The 12822-nt window shown below is 37.6% G+C and overlaps 1 long non-coding RNA gene across 1 annotated transcript; it reads left to right on the plus strand.

Moving 5' to 3' along the window:
* Positions 1 to 3892: 3892 nt before the first annotated feature.
* LOC138125893 (uncharacterized) lies at positions 3893 to 5588 on the plus strand. Its single transcript, XR_011157551.1, has 2 exons — positions 3893 to 4333; positions 4530 to 5588. It is a non-coding gene; the product is annotated as an uncharacterized lncRNA (long non-coding RNA).
* Positions 5589 to 12822: the final 7234 nt, after the last annotated feature.

Below are 12822 nucleotides of genomic sequence, written 5' to 3' on the forward strand. Positions count from 1 at the left end.
CATAGCAAAATTCCAGGCCGCGTAGAACGGTGTGCATGAAGCGCTGGAACGTTTGTGCAGCGTTGCGGAGGCCGAAGGACATATACATGAATTCGTACAGTCCGAACGGTGTTGTGATTGCTGTTTTCGGGATGTCTTCGGGTGCGATTGGGATCTGGTTGAAAGCGCGCACCAGATCAATCGTCGAGAAGATGGTGCAGCCAGCAAGGTTTTGAGAAAAGTCTTGAATGTGCGGCACGGGATACTGGTCGGGTATGGTGCGTGCGTTGAGGGTGCGGTAGTCGCCGCAGGGTCGCCAAGAGGAGTCTTTTTTGGGTGCTAGGTGTAGCGGTGAAGACCATGGGCTTGCTGAGGGGCGGATGATGCCGTCATTGAGTAGTGCCTGAAATTCTGTCTTGGCTATCTGCAGTTTGTGTGGGTCCATTCGTCGAGTCTTACAAGAGATAGGAGGTCCTGGCGTGGTGCGAATGTGATGCACGGTGTCATGTTTGAGGGTGGTTCTAGTTTGCTGTGGGTTGGTTAGTTGCGGAAATTCTTTGAGCAGGCGGAGATATATTGAATCAGTGACCGCAAGGAGACGTGGAGGATTGGTCGCGGTTATGGTAGAGACGGTACGGACGCTGAGGGACGTCTGGGTATCGATTAACCGTTTGTTGCGGGGGTCGATCACTAGGTTGAAGTGGCTCAGGAAGTCCATTCCGATGATTGCGTGTGTGACCGCGGCTACAATGAATTTCCAGGTAAATTGTCGTCGTACACCTAAGTTGAGATCCATGGCTCGAAAACCAAAAGTTGTAATGGTGGAGCCGTTTGCGGCGTGTAGCTGGAACTCGGTTGCGGCGGGACGGTAGCGTAGCTTGTTGACGGGGTAAACAGATATTTCGGCACCGGTGTCCACCAGGAATCGCTCTTTTGTGGCGACGTCGACTACGAAAAGGCGGCGTTGCTGGGGTACCGGACCAATTGCCGCCGTGAGTGGTCCAGTACTTAGTTTTCCGTTTGGTAGGAACAAGGCTGGGTGCATTTGGTCGCTTTCCCCTTGAAGCGGTTGTGGTACCAGCAGACTGTGTTTTCTGGTTTGTCTTGTTGTGCTGCTGGTCGTGCTGGTGATTGGTTACGGCGCTGCTGGCGGTTGCATGCTTTGCGGAGCTCGGCTACTTCTTTACGTAGTTGCGCCAGTTCTTTGCTAAGGTCGGTTGATGTTGCTGCTATTTGAGTGGCGTCAATGTGTGGCGCAGTGGGCAACATCTCGTGGACCTTGTCTGCGAGTTCAGCGAGCTTGTCCAGGGTGGAGTCCGTCTGTGTGGTCAAGATCACCTGAGTTTGGTGCGGCAGGCGATTTGTCCACAGGGATCGCAGAAGGTTCTCTGGTACTGTCGCTAGGCTTCGGAGGTGCCGTAAAAATTCAGAGGGCTTGCGGTCCCCTAGGTCTTCTCGTTGAAGAAGTTGTTGAATGCGTTGCTCTTCAGAGCTCGACAGGCGGGATATTAAGGCTGTCTTGAGTGCTTCGTACTTGTCGCTCCTAGGTGGTGTTTGCAGAATGTCGCGGACGACTTGTGCGTTCCGGAAGTCAAGGTTGGAGACCACGTAGTGGAACTTGGTGGTGTCGGCCGTGACGTTAGCTAGTGCTAGTTGGCTTTCAAGTTGCGAGAACCAGAGTGCGGGCTCGTTACTCCAAAATGGTGGGACTCGAACTGTGACGCGGTCTACCTCAGGGTTGCGGAGCGCAGGGGCCTCAGTCTGCACGGAAGCTGTGGATTCGCCGTTGTTGGGCATGGTGCGCAGTCCAGGAGTCAAAAGTTGGTAATCACCACACAACACTCGCGAATGGTAACTACGTTGGCACACTGGACTGACACTACTGGGGGCACTTGGGAGCCACTGAGCACTTCTGGGGGTACTTGGGTACACTGAGCACTTCTGGGGGTACTTGGGTACACTAGGGAGCACTGAGCACTTCTGGGGGTACTTGGGTACACTAGGGAGCACTGAGCACTGGGGTCACTGGGGTACACTGACTCACAACGGAAGCACTGGAAGACACTACTGAATCACTACTGGAGCACTGTTTCTCGGGGTCACCACTGTTGCGTTACACTTGGTTCACTAAGACGGGAACTGGACTGCTGAACTGAACTGAACTGCCGGGTGTGATGCTGGGGTGGAATTTGATTCCTCCTGGTGCCTCACAGAGCGGTAGTCGGGGGTTTGGGTCGCCATCTATCGGTGATTGCTGATGCTGGTGGAAGTTCCATTGGGATCGTCTAAGGCTCGTAGGCAGTAGCTGGTGATGCCATCTTCAGGCGATCGTTGGGAAATCTGCCGATAGATCTATTGGTGGTTGCGGATGTATTGTTGGTTGCAGTGACTGGCTTCCAACAGGTCGCTACAAACTTATTCTGGTTCCTCATCACTCATCATGTTAGTCGCAGAAGGTTAAGTAAATGTAGTCATTTCATTAAGGGTTTTTTCACTTAATCAACAACGCAAGCAGAAAAATACAACACCAGTAGGTAGGAGTTAGGTACCTACCTAAGTACCTATTGTATGTTCCTAATCCTATCATACCGATTAACAACTGACACTATTTTTAGTGCAAATGATAACAAAATGGATGTATTATTGCCTATTGTTATCCTCTAAAAAGTTTAATAACAATATTTGAAAAATGACGGTTTCTTTGCTGACAGCGAATAACATAACCTCTACAGTCTACGAATGACTTGGTTACTTTATCAGCCCGTATTGGTGACATACACAGCTAAAGCATTTTTGAACTAAAAATCACACCGCCACAATATTGAATTATTTGACCTTGACTAGGAAAATCCAACGTGAATGGACTTTAGGTGAGTTACTTATAAGTAACAGTATCAGAGCCGGAGAGTGTTACTAAGCAACACCTACCGGACTGTTTTATTTTTATACATCAAATCTGACATTGAAAAGCCAAAAAATAGTCAGTTGTAATACGAGTAAAGGGTGTTTTTTTAAATTTGGCGTCGAAGTAGGCGTTGGAGAGTGGAGAGTCGACTGAGATCGCACCAGTCGTGTAAAGCGTAAGATTTAAACAGCTGATTCGTGATCCGTAACCTGTATAGTGCGTTCACAAACGACAGTTCAACGCCTACTTCGACGCCAAATTTAAAAAAACACCCATTAGTCAATGTTATGCCGTTTATTTTTGTGGTGGTGTTACGAATGTCAACGGCGCTGGGGTATGAATTTTTACGAGTGCGTTAGCACGAGTCGAATTCGAAAGCGTTGTTGACATGAGTAACACCACCGCAAAAATTTACTACATAACATTGACTTTACGAGTCGTAAGTAGGTATTTGGAGGACTATTTTTTTAATGAATCAAATTTCTCAAATTTCTTTCAGTTTTTCAAATTATACACTTCAATTTGTTAGAAGATAATATTTTTGTGTTCGTTTTTCGCTGCAAAAAAATTTTTAATGAAGATTTTCTTTTGTTTATAGTAATCGAAGTGAATATTTCGATTACTACAGCGTGATCAACAATGACTGAGTCTGTTGGCAATGAAACAATTGAAAAGTACTGGTGTTTTTTGTCTCGTAATTGTCACCGACAGGATTTTTTTAACTTGAAACGACATTAAAAACATTTTTGGTTATGTCAGTTATGTTTACGCTATTACAAAAATGAACCTTTCATGGTAAATTTCAAATTTGGCATTTCATTGTTACCAACAGATTCAGTCATTCCTGATCACACCGTAGTACAATAGTCGCTGATATATTTGTACTAGTCCAATGTCCGCTGCAATTCTTTTGTAACCATGGAAATCACTAAAATTAAGTTTGTTTCATTGGTTGATGAACATTAAGTGACAGATGAATTAAATAGTCAACAGTAATTACATATACAGCGTGATCAACAAGGACTGAAGCTGTTGGCAGCAAATGACAGCAAAGTATTCCCAAAATATGAAATTTTTTTGTGCGTCAGTGTTGGCACCCTCTGCAAGTTGTGAATGTCAAAAAATTTAGGTTATGTTACGAGTTGGTAGTTTTAAAACACGATACGTACAAAACGACCAAAAACAGTATAAAATGTAATTAGCGGTACTTAATAATGGCCCACTGTTTCGATATTCATAAAAGCGACAGGCCGTGCCCGTATGCCCCTCCTGAGAAACAGAAACATGTTTTATGCGTTATTATTTTCGAGTTGAAAGTCTGCGGGATGCAGGGATTAGATCCGGGAAAATTTGTAAGGTTGGAACTTTAATTTCTTCTTTAAAATGGTTAGGCAACTTCCATATGACAAGCCTGTAAAGTAAGGAAAAGGAATGACGTGATTTTTAATGGTAAGGATTATTAGGCCCTGCATTAAACGTGCCCAACAAAGAACTTTGGATGCGTGTGTTTTACACAAGAATCACGCCTGTTTGGAGTGAAAGCTTTCGCACTGACTTTCGAGGGTTTTGTTCCATTCTACCTCGAACATTCTCAACTACATGTTCTGCCAGTAGGTTTTGCCTTTTTCACATCACCTGTTTGTAGGTAACGTTGCACCAATCTCGTGCAATGCTGCCTAAACGCGACTAAGCTACCGCGCCGCCCAAAGTACCAACTGGCTCGGGGAACATTTGTTGAAATTGGTGCAATGTATGGTCCGTGCTCCGTGGAGTACTGCCAACCGTTAGCAGCATCAAAATTTCCAGTCCGAAAGTACGCTATACCAATAAAAATGTCTTGCTCTAGTGTAAAAACCATTTTCATTAATAAATTGATACAAAAATGACACTTGATTTTGAAGTTTAAATTTGCCCGTCAAAATTGACAACTGAAAATGTAATGCTACCAACTTCACTGAAATTTTCATCATGTTGTCATTGTTGCCAACAGCTTCAGTCCTTGTTGATCACTCTGTATATGCCATTCACGATGTTTTGGCATAAGGGGAGGCTATGATTTCATTTTTTAAAGTTGGATACATGTTTGATTTCTGTCATCTCTGCTGTCACTAAAGTGCCTGACATGCGGACCTATCAAAATGAACTTAACATGTTGCCGAATTTACCGTAATCATAATTAAGCGACATTAAAACGTATTGATGGTGTTTGTATTAGACTGCGGAACATATTTTCAGTAAGTTACAGTGAAGTCAAGTTCTTTTTATGTATAAATTCAATCGTAGGTGAGTACAAGATAAATATGTAGCACGGATAGTGAAGGAAGAAACAACGACCCAATTGAAATGGCACAGGGGTTTTGTAAGCCCTATTATAACTTCGCGATAGAGTTGTGAATTTATGGCTTGAGTCTATTTTAAAATGTACTCCTGAAATTTGCCAACATTTTTGTAGATATTGTGAAGAACTTATTTCGGAAGATTGGGCAAAATTAATGAGAAATCTTTCATTTGAAAACGTTCTTCCTTTAATAATTTCATTAGGAGAATCTGACTCGGAATTTGATGCAGGTAATGATGATTCAGAATTTTCTAATGAAATTATGGAAGTTGAATAGTTTTGTTCTTTTTTTTTGTCATGGACGATGGGTGTGTAAATATTTTGCAGAAAGATTCGAATAAAGTAAGGCTTAATAAGTAGGTACAAGATTTTATACAATCTAGTTCTAGGAACGTTTTGGTTAAAATAAAAAATTCATTGACAAATTACTAACTGGTTGGTTAAGACACTGTATAGGTGGGTTATCTAAGTGGTGCAGGAGCCACTTTAACTTTCGGTCCCGGTCCCTACTATTCTGTAGTCTGTTCAAGTCAGTTTCCTGTTTTGTTAAATTGGATTAAAAATGTGTGAGTATTTTATATTGCAAACTAGTAAAACTGACAACAATGCACTAGACAATGACGCAGTTTATAACCTCAAACTTAGAAAAAAATAACCTAATTCAACAGACAGCTTTACTGCCAACTTAAATGCACTTTTTCCATAGCCTCCCCTTATGCCAAAACATCGTGAATGGCATATACATAGTAGTTTTTTGATAATTTTAACTAGATGCACGAATTTTTGTTGCTATAGAAATCTCACGAGTGGACGAAGTCCACGAGTGGGCTTTCTTAATAGCAACAAAGATGACTGCTAATCTAAAGTCCATTCGTTTTAATAAACAATTGTCAAAATGTTGTCAAGGTGGTAGACTTGCCAAAATGTCAACCCTAGTTATTTCATAAATCAATCTTGGCATCTCTGAGTGTCAGCCAAATTTCGTCCTTTTGACATGCGCAAGACTTGTTTAATATAAAATTCAAAATTGGCGAAGAATTTAAAGTTGAAGAATAGCTTCACGTAAAAGGGGTACAGGTCAGTCGCTTCTTCAACGTGAAAAGATGGCAGTAGTTCGATACTGCAAAGAATTGGAGACGGAAAAACCATGAATGTCGATGAAAGAAATTTGCGAGAAAGCTGCTCATATTTTTGAAGTAACCTATTTCCTAGTTTTTTCATGTTTCTAATATTAAACTACTTTTTGTCTTTTATCTTTCAATCCACATTTTATTTAACCGTTCACATTTCCCGATTTATTGGATTTCAAGTAAATATTCCGTACTATGACGGCCAAAAAATTTTGGCCGTCATTGTCTGTCAATTCAAAAAAAAAATATTGTAACCCGTACTTTATTGTCATCATGATTACCGTCTTGACTATGAACGTTATTTTTTGGGTGGTAAATTTCAAAACTCAAAATTATTTTGTCATTTCTACTACACAGAACGTTTACCTCAGGTTATCCATGTACGATTGCTTTAATTTTGTTTATTCATGCCGGATTTTTGGAATATCTGAGCTTCAAACAGTTTAAATTGATTGTCAAAATGACAAGAATCGAAAGTGGGGTTACGATTCCTAAAGGTTTATTTACACTTTACTTGAATGTCGAGAAAGTGACGGCCAAAATTTTTTGGCCGCCATAGTACAAACCTTCATTTCTCCTTGCTAAGTTTGAAGACGCAACTCACTTTTAAGAATCATTAAACATCATAACATTGCTTTTGATGTGCAAGGTCTTAACAGATATCATTTTTCTGTAGTTACTTGCGTACGGGTCGCTGGATATGGCATTATTATTGTGATTTGTGTAATTGCGATAGAAAAATAAAAAACGTCGAAGTGCAACATATACATAACCTCAATGAATATCTAGTGTAAAAACCATTATACATCCGGTCCATAAATACGATATTCTGGGAAATCTAGGGTGGTACAGTCCGGTTTTATAAGATTTTTGACATTGACAATTGTTTATTAAAACGAATGGATTTTAGTTAAAATTATCAAAAAAACTATCATCACGAATGGAATTCAGCGTGATTATTTTTTAAACTATGTCAAATCTCAAAAGCGAAATCTGAATGGTACTCCATAATGGGGACGATGCTGAATTTTTAATGTTTACATTGAGACAAATGGCTGCGCTACCTTAACAACGAAAAAATTGTCATATACAGGATGATTCATTTTTTTTAGCAACTTCATTTCTTGTCCGATTTCAATAAGCGATATATCAAATGAAAAGGCGTTTAAGGGACTATGAACTGCCATATAATATTTATTTTTTAAAGAAGCAGTTTAAGTAGGCTGATATTTAACTTTCTTATTTTAAATTGTGATATATGTTTTTCATTACTTATTTTTAAAGTCACTATTTTTCTAAACATTGCTGTATAAAAATATTATTTGTTTTTTGAAACGTTTTCAAGAAATAAAAATGTTTAATAAATAATAATTGAGACATTTTAATGAAAAAGCGAATAAAATCAAGTTGCTTTGTGAGACCTGTCAGCTAGAGCATTTGTTGCGCAAAGAATTTGTCAAGTTGTTAAAATTGCATTTCCTCGTAATCGTGAGTAAAAACACGGACAAGGTATTTCCGTACTTCGAATGGAGTTTAGATCTGACATGTAGCATGTTGGTCATTTCTTCAAAGGTATTCATTTTTATAAACAATGTGGAGGACGAAAAAATTTGAAATATCCCAAAGGAGTTATGAGATGTTTTTCATAATGTGTATCTGTCGCAGGCTTATAGCAGAATTAGGCTTTTTGCAAAAAACCTAGGCGTTTTGCAAAACAGCGTCACTTTGTATAATATCTTTCAATTATTGAAAATGACTTGCCGTTTTCAGTCATTTTGCAAAATGCTCATTTTTTAATGTTGTGGAAAAAGTCAGGCAACCCAATATACAGTCATCAAGGTTGCCTAGATACCTTAAATTCATTTATAATTGATATGGATCCACGATGCCGCTAAAAATTCTGTTTGTCAAAATCTCCGTCAGTCTGACAAGGTTTTGACATTCGATAAAAAAATGTAATTGAAATGAGAAAACGTGTTTAATAATGTGTTTATTAATTTAGAATTCATTAATAAAAAAGCAGTAAGTTGGAAAATATGTATAAACAATAATTAACGATAACTCAGGCATATTATGGATTTAAAAAATCAACTCTCATCTTCGAATTCTTCCGGTTAATCCGAATCGTCATCAGACTCTCCAAGGAGTATAATCAGTGGTTCCACAGTCACTTCAACACGCACATCCAATTCCCACATCTGCTCTTCTTTATTTTAACCGTATCACCTATAGTGAAATTTTTTTAATAAACAATTTTCAGTGTCAAAATGAAGTAAAAAACCATACTGTACCACCCTAAAATTTGGACATATGGACCAGCTGTATAACAATTTGACACCAAATCATGGTTAAGGTTATGTTCACTTCACTTCCCGTACCTTTCTTCCGTGAATTCATTTTCAAAACAAATTTAATGAGAAATCAGGAGAAACCTTTTCGAATTTGAAATAAACTCTCGCTCGTTAGGGCGCAGGCTCAGTTACATAAAAAAAATGTTGACACTCAATGTGACCAATCGTATTATCATGAAAATCACAGTTTGGCTCATACCAACAAGACAACGTTTTGACAATTGTTTATTAAAAAAATTCAACTATACATACCGTATCCGGACATTTGTGTCCAGTGTCGGACACACAATTTCAAGAACAGTTTACATTAGGTGAAATAAACGATATAAATTGTTAAGAAATATCGACATGATCTATTTTGTTTTGTTTTACCATACCTTTTGTTCATGTTATGTTGCTATCACCACCGTTGTTGTTATAAAAAGTTGTTGTCATATTTTGTTAGATACAATACATTAGAAAAAGTTATTCTGTAATCTGTTCAACAAAATCAATACATTTCTTGTGAATCCAAAGTGAGATTACTTTCAAGCTACAATTCACAACATAAATTACATGACATAAATGTCAGCAACAAGCATATGACACCTTTCGATGTCCAAGATTGCAATAAATATCAAACCCGTTTAGATCTAGACCAGCGATTTATGTAGCTACACATCTCGCTCCTCTCTCACTATACAGGATTATTCACGTAACATGACGAGCTTGACCAGGTAAAAATGAAACCCAAAAGACAATTCACAAAGCAATCTCGATTCGTGTGTAAATTGGGCTTTTTTTGATATGAGTGGGTCAGATTAAAACGCGAGTGAAATGAGCGTTTTAAAGGCCCACGAGTGCCATAAAGATCCAATTTACACAAGAACGAGTTGAATACAACGTTTTTTTGTTCGACAACCCCCTCAAAGGTTCCAAATCGCTTAAAATCTTTACAATTAACTTGACGTTTCGTTTTGACAAGTTGTCACATTTATCAAAATCCGTTCACATAGGAGAAAATTCTCAAATTCTGACAATGTCGAACAAAAAACATTGTTATTGTATTTACATTGATATTGTAATTTTGTCATAAGAGTTATAAAACTATCAAAGCGGAAAATTGCTGCAAGTATGATTATTGATTATTATATAGGTATATTCTTCGGTTGATGTCGCAAATATCTCCGCCATCTCGATCAAAGCATCCCTTTTTTTAATTCTATCCCTGTAGACTTTATCTTCTACGTCCGACAGTACAGGCTTATTGTGGTACAAGTCAATTAGTTCGTCTATTTCTGTTTTTAGCCACTCTTTTTTTTTCACTCATTTCAGATATATAATATACAATGGGGTCTATTCTGTAACTAATCTGTTCATTTTTAACAAGCCATTAAAAATTAACAGTGCTGTTTACGAAAAAATCTATTCTCTAAGTTCAAAATCTGTTAAAAATTAACAGCACCTGTTTATTTGGGCTGTTTATTTCATAAAAATTAAAGGCTCCTTCTACTAGAGCCATTAAATTATAAACGTACGTTAATTAATACAAATGGCAGCTGCGTGGCTGAAGAAATTGACCGAAACAGAAGGTAAAAATTGATTGGAGCATTAGAGCTCATTTTACGAGTACCTACACTATTTTATAAAATTTTCAGATATCAATTTCATTTATTTTATCGGAATTTAAGAGACTGGAGTAACCTATTTGAGTTGCCTCACAAACAATTTGTTGAATTCTTTCGCTTAAATAAAGAAGCAGTTCAATTTGTTCTCGAGGAGGTGGTTATGCACTTGGTACCTGGGGGTCTATTCTTCAATTTCGATTAGTTTATGTCGCACACGACATATCTCGAACGGTTGTTGTCGCACACTACAAATATTTTCTATTCTTGAATACCAAGCGAAAAACATTTCTCGCATATAGGCTCTGCCATTTCTATTGAAACACCACCTGTTGGATTTTTTCTAAAATTTAGCAATGTGTAACAGGTTTGGTTGGTTGTAAAACGGCTTTTAGTGAGAAATTTGAAATTTTGACATTTTCTAGTTCCTAAAACGTCAAAGCAAATCACTGTCAAAATAAGTATGATAAATTGATAAATCAATGATCTAACTACACATTTAGCAATTATTTGTCGACGCATCGTGCATTCTTAATTAATTTAATATAAATGTCAATGGAAATCTAAAAATTTTACCCCTGCGAGCCCTACCACTACAAATGTGAGTGAGTGGTTTTTAGCGTGGTTATCTGTCGTGGTTAGTGTTCCTGCTGGAACGTGGAAGGTAAAACCCAAGGGAAACTCAAAGAATTTTAATCAATGAACAAGGAAATTACAAAATCAAAGGATTGGCGCCAGGTTTGGAATTTTGAAGAATTTCGCCTCTCAGGTGTGATTGGATAATTCTGTAGACGGTAATATCAGATACCTATCTGGAAAAAGAAATTGGTATAATGGGGGTATATAGGCAATGTGGGATAAGATTGTAAGGATTAAAAAAAAATCTGGAGTTTGAGGAACTCATAATTGAATGAATTGGGGAAAAGTTTAAGTAAGAAAATAATTAATTTTGGTTTATTTCAATGTACTTATATGTATTAAGTATTTTAATAAACTACACTTGCTGAAATGCTTTTTTTTATTGAATATTTCTTATACTGAAACCACAGAGGATCGACGAAACTAACACGTAACCTCACTTTTCTGCTCTTAAAGTTAAATGAGTTATAATAATTAATAATAAATAAAACTGCACTTAAAGTTTAGCTGAAGAGATGAAAATCAAAGTTACAATTAATTCCAATTTAGAACAATAATTTAAGGTGTCCCCTCAAGGCGCATGTGCCAAGTGGCGTGTGATAAAAAGTGCGGGATTTAATTTTGATGTTATACCTAAATGTTAGCAAATGTAAATACGTTCTAAGCTGAAGACGCTGACGCTTTTTAGAATGACAGAAAAACACCTTTTTTAACTTACGGAAAAGATTTCTGAAATTTCAACACATTTTTTCGACTGACCACATTGGCTAATTTAAATGCAGTTTATCATATAATTTAATAAGAGTTCTCTTTATGTCAGCACCCATAAGGAGTGTTTTTTTTTCTATTTTGCTCTATTTTCGCGAAAAAACAATAAATTCTTGATAATTATTGGGTTATAATTGAATGAAAGACGCGTTGAGTCAAATATGACATGACATTCAACAAAAATCAAGATTGGCAATAATAGTCAAAAAATTACTAAACATATTTGCAGCGTTGCCAAACTGTCAATCAACAGGTGGTGTTTCAATAGAAATGGCAAAGCCTTATACGGAATATTGACGAGTAGTCTATGTGACAACATGGCAATTTATGAATTATTTTGACAAAATATTTCACAGAAACCTGTAATTTTATACTTTCATGCTCGCCCAACAAATGGAGCTTTTAAAAATTGAAAGCATATTGAAGGTCAATTGAAGATATGTATCTATTGAAGGCCATTTGAAGGCATGTTGAAAACGTGAATTTTGTTCCCACGTTGTCCTACAGAAACTCTAGTGGAATTCGACTTTGGTTGTAAATTTATGTTTGTCACTGGAAAAATAGAATTTTATGCTGCAGCAATAAATGCTAACGGGGGTCGTCGGTTTGGGGTTCGCAATATTAGCTTCAAGGTTCCAGGTAGTGGTTGTGGTATTTATGACAAAGGTTATTACTTGATGATAAAATCTTATTCTTCGGTTGTTGTTGTTAAATTTACAACCAAAGTCTAATTCTACTAGAGTTTCTGCAGGACTATACACGCGTTGTTAATTTTCTGTCTTCGATTTGTCTGTTTGCGATGGCAAAATAAAAAAAGAAGTCACAATATTTTAGCAATGCTCAAAAAAGTAAATTGGTAGAATTACTACTAAATGAACCTGATCTTTTATCAGGGAAATTCTCACCCAGGGCAAAAAAAATGTCCATAGGCGAAGAGCGGGTTTGCGGTTTGTGGATACTTTGGTTAAACGAAAATGTTTTTGGAAACAATTTTCAGTTATACATATTTGTAAAAGGACTTTGCCCGTGATAAAACTGTCGCCGCTCTCTTTCAAAATCTTCAAAAAGTACAAACATTTCTTCATCGTTTGCCATCAGCCAAAATTTG

Source organism: Tenebrio molitor, chromosome 3 (genome assembly GCF_963966145.1).
Source record: "Tenebrio molitor chromosome 3, icTenMoli1.1, whole genome shotgun sequence".
In the NCBI taxonomy this organism is placed as follows: domain Eukaryota; kingdom Metazoa; phylum Arthropoda; class Insecta; order Coleoptera; family Tenebrionidae; genus Tenebrio; species Tenebrio molitor.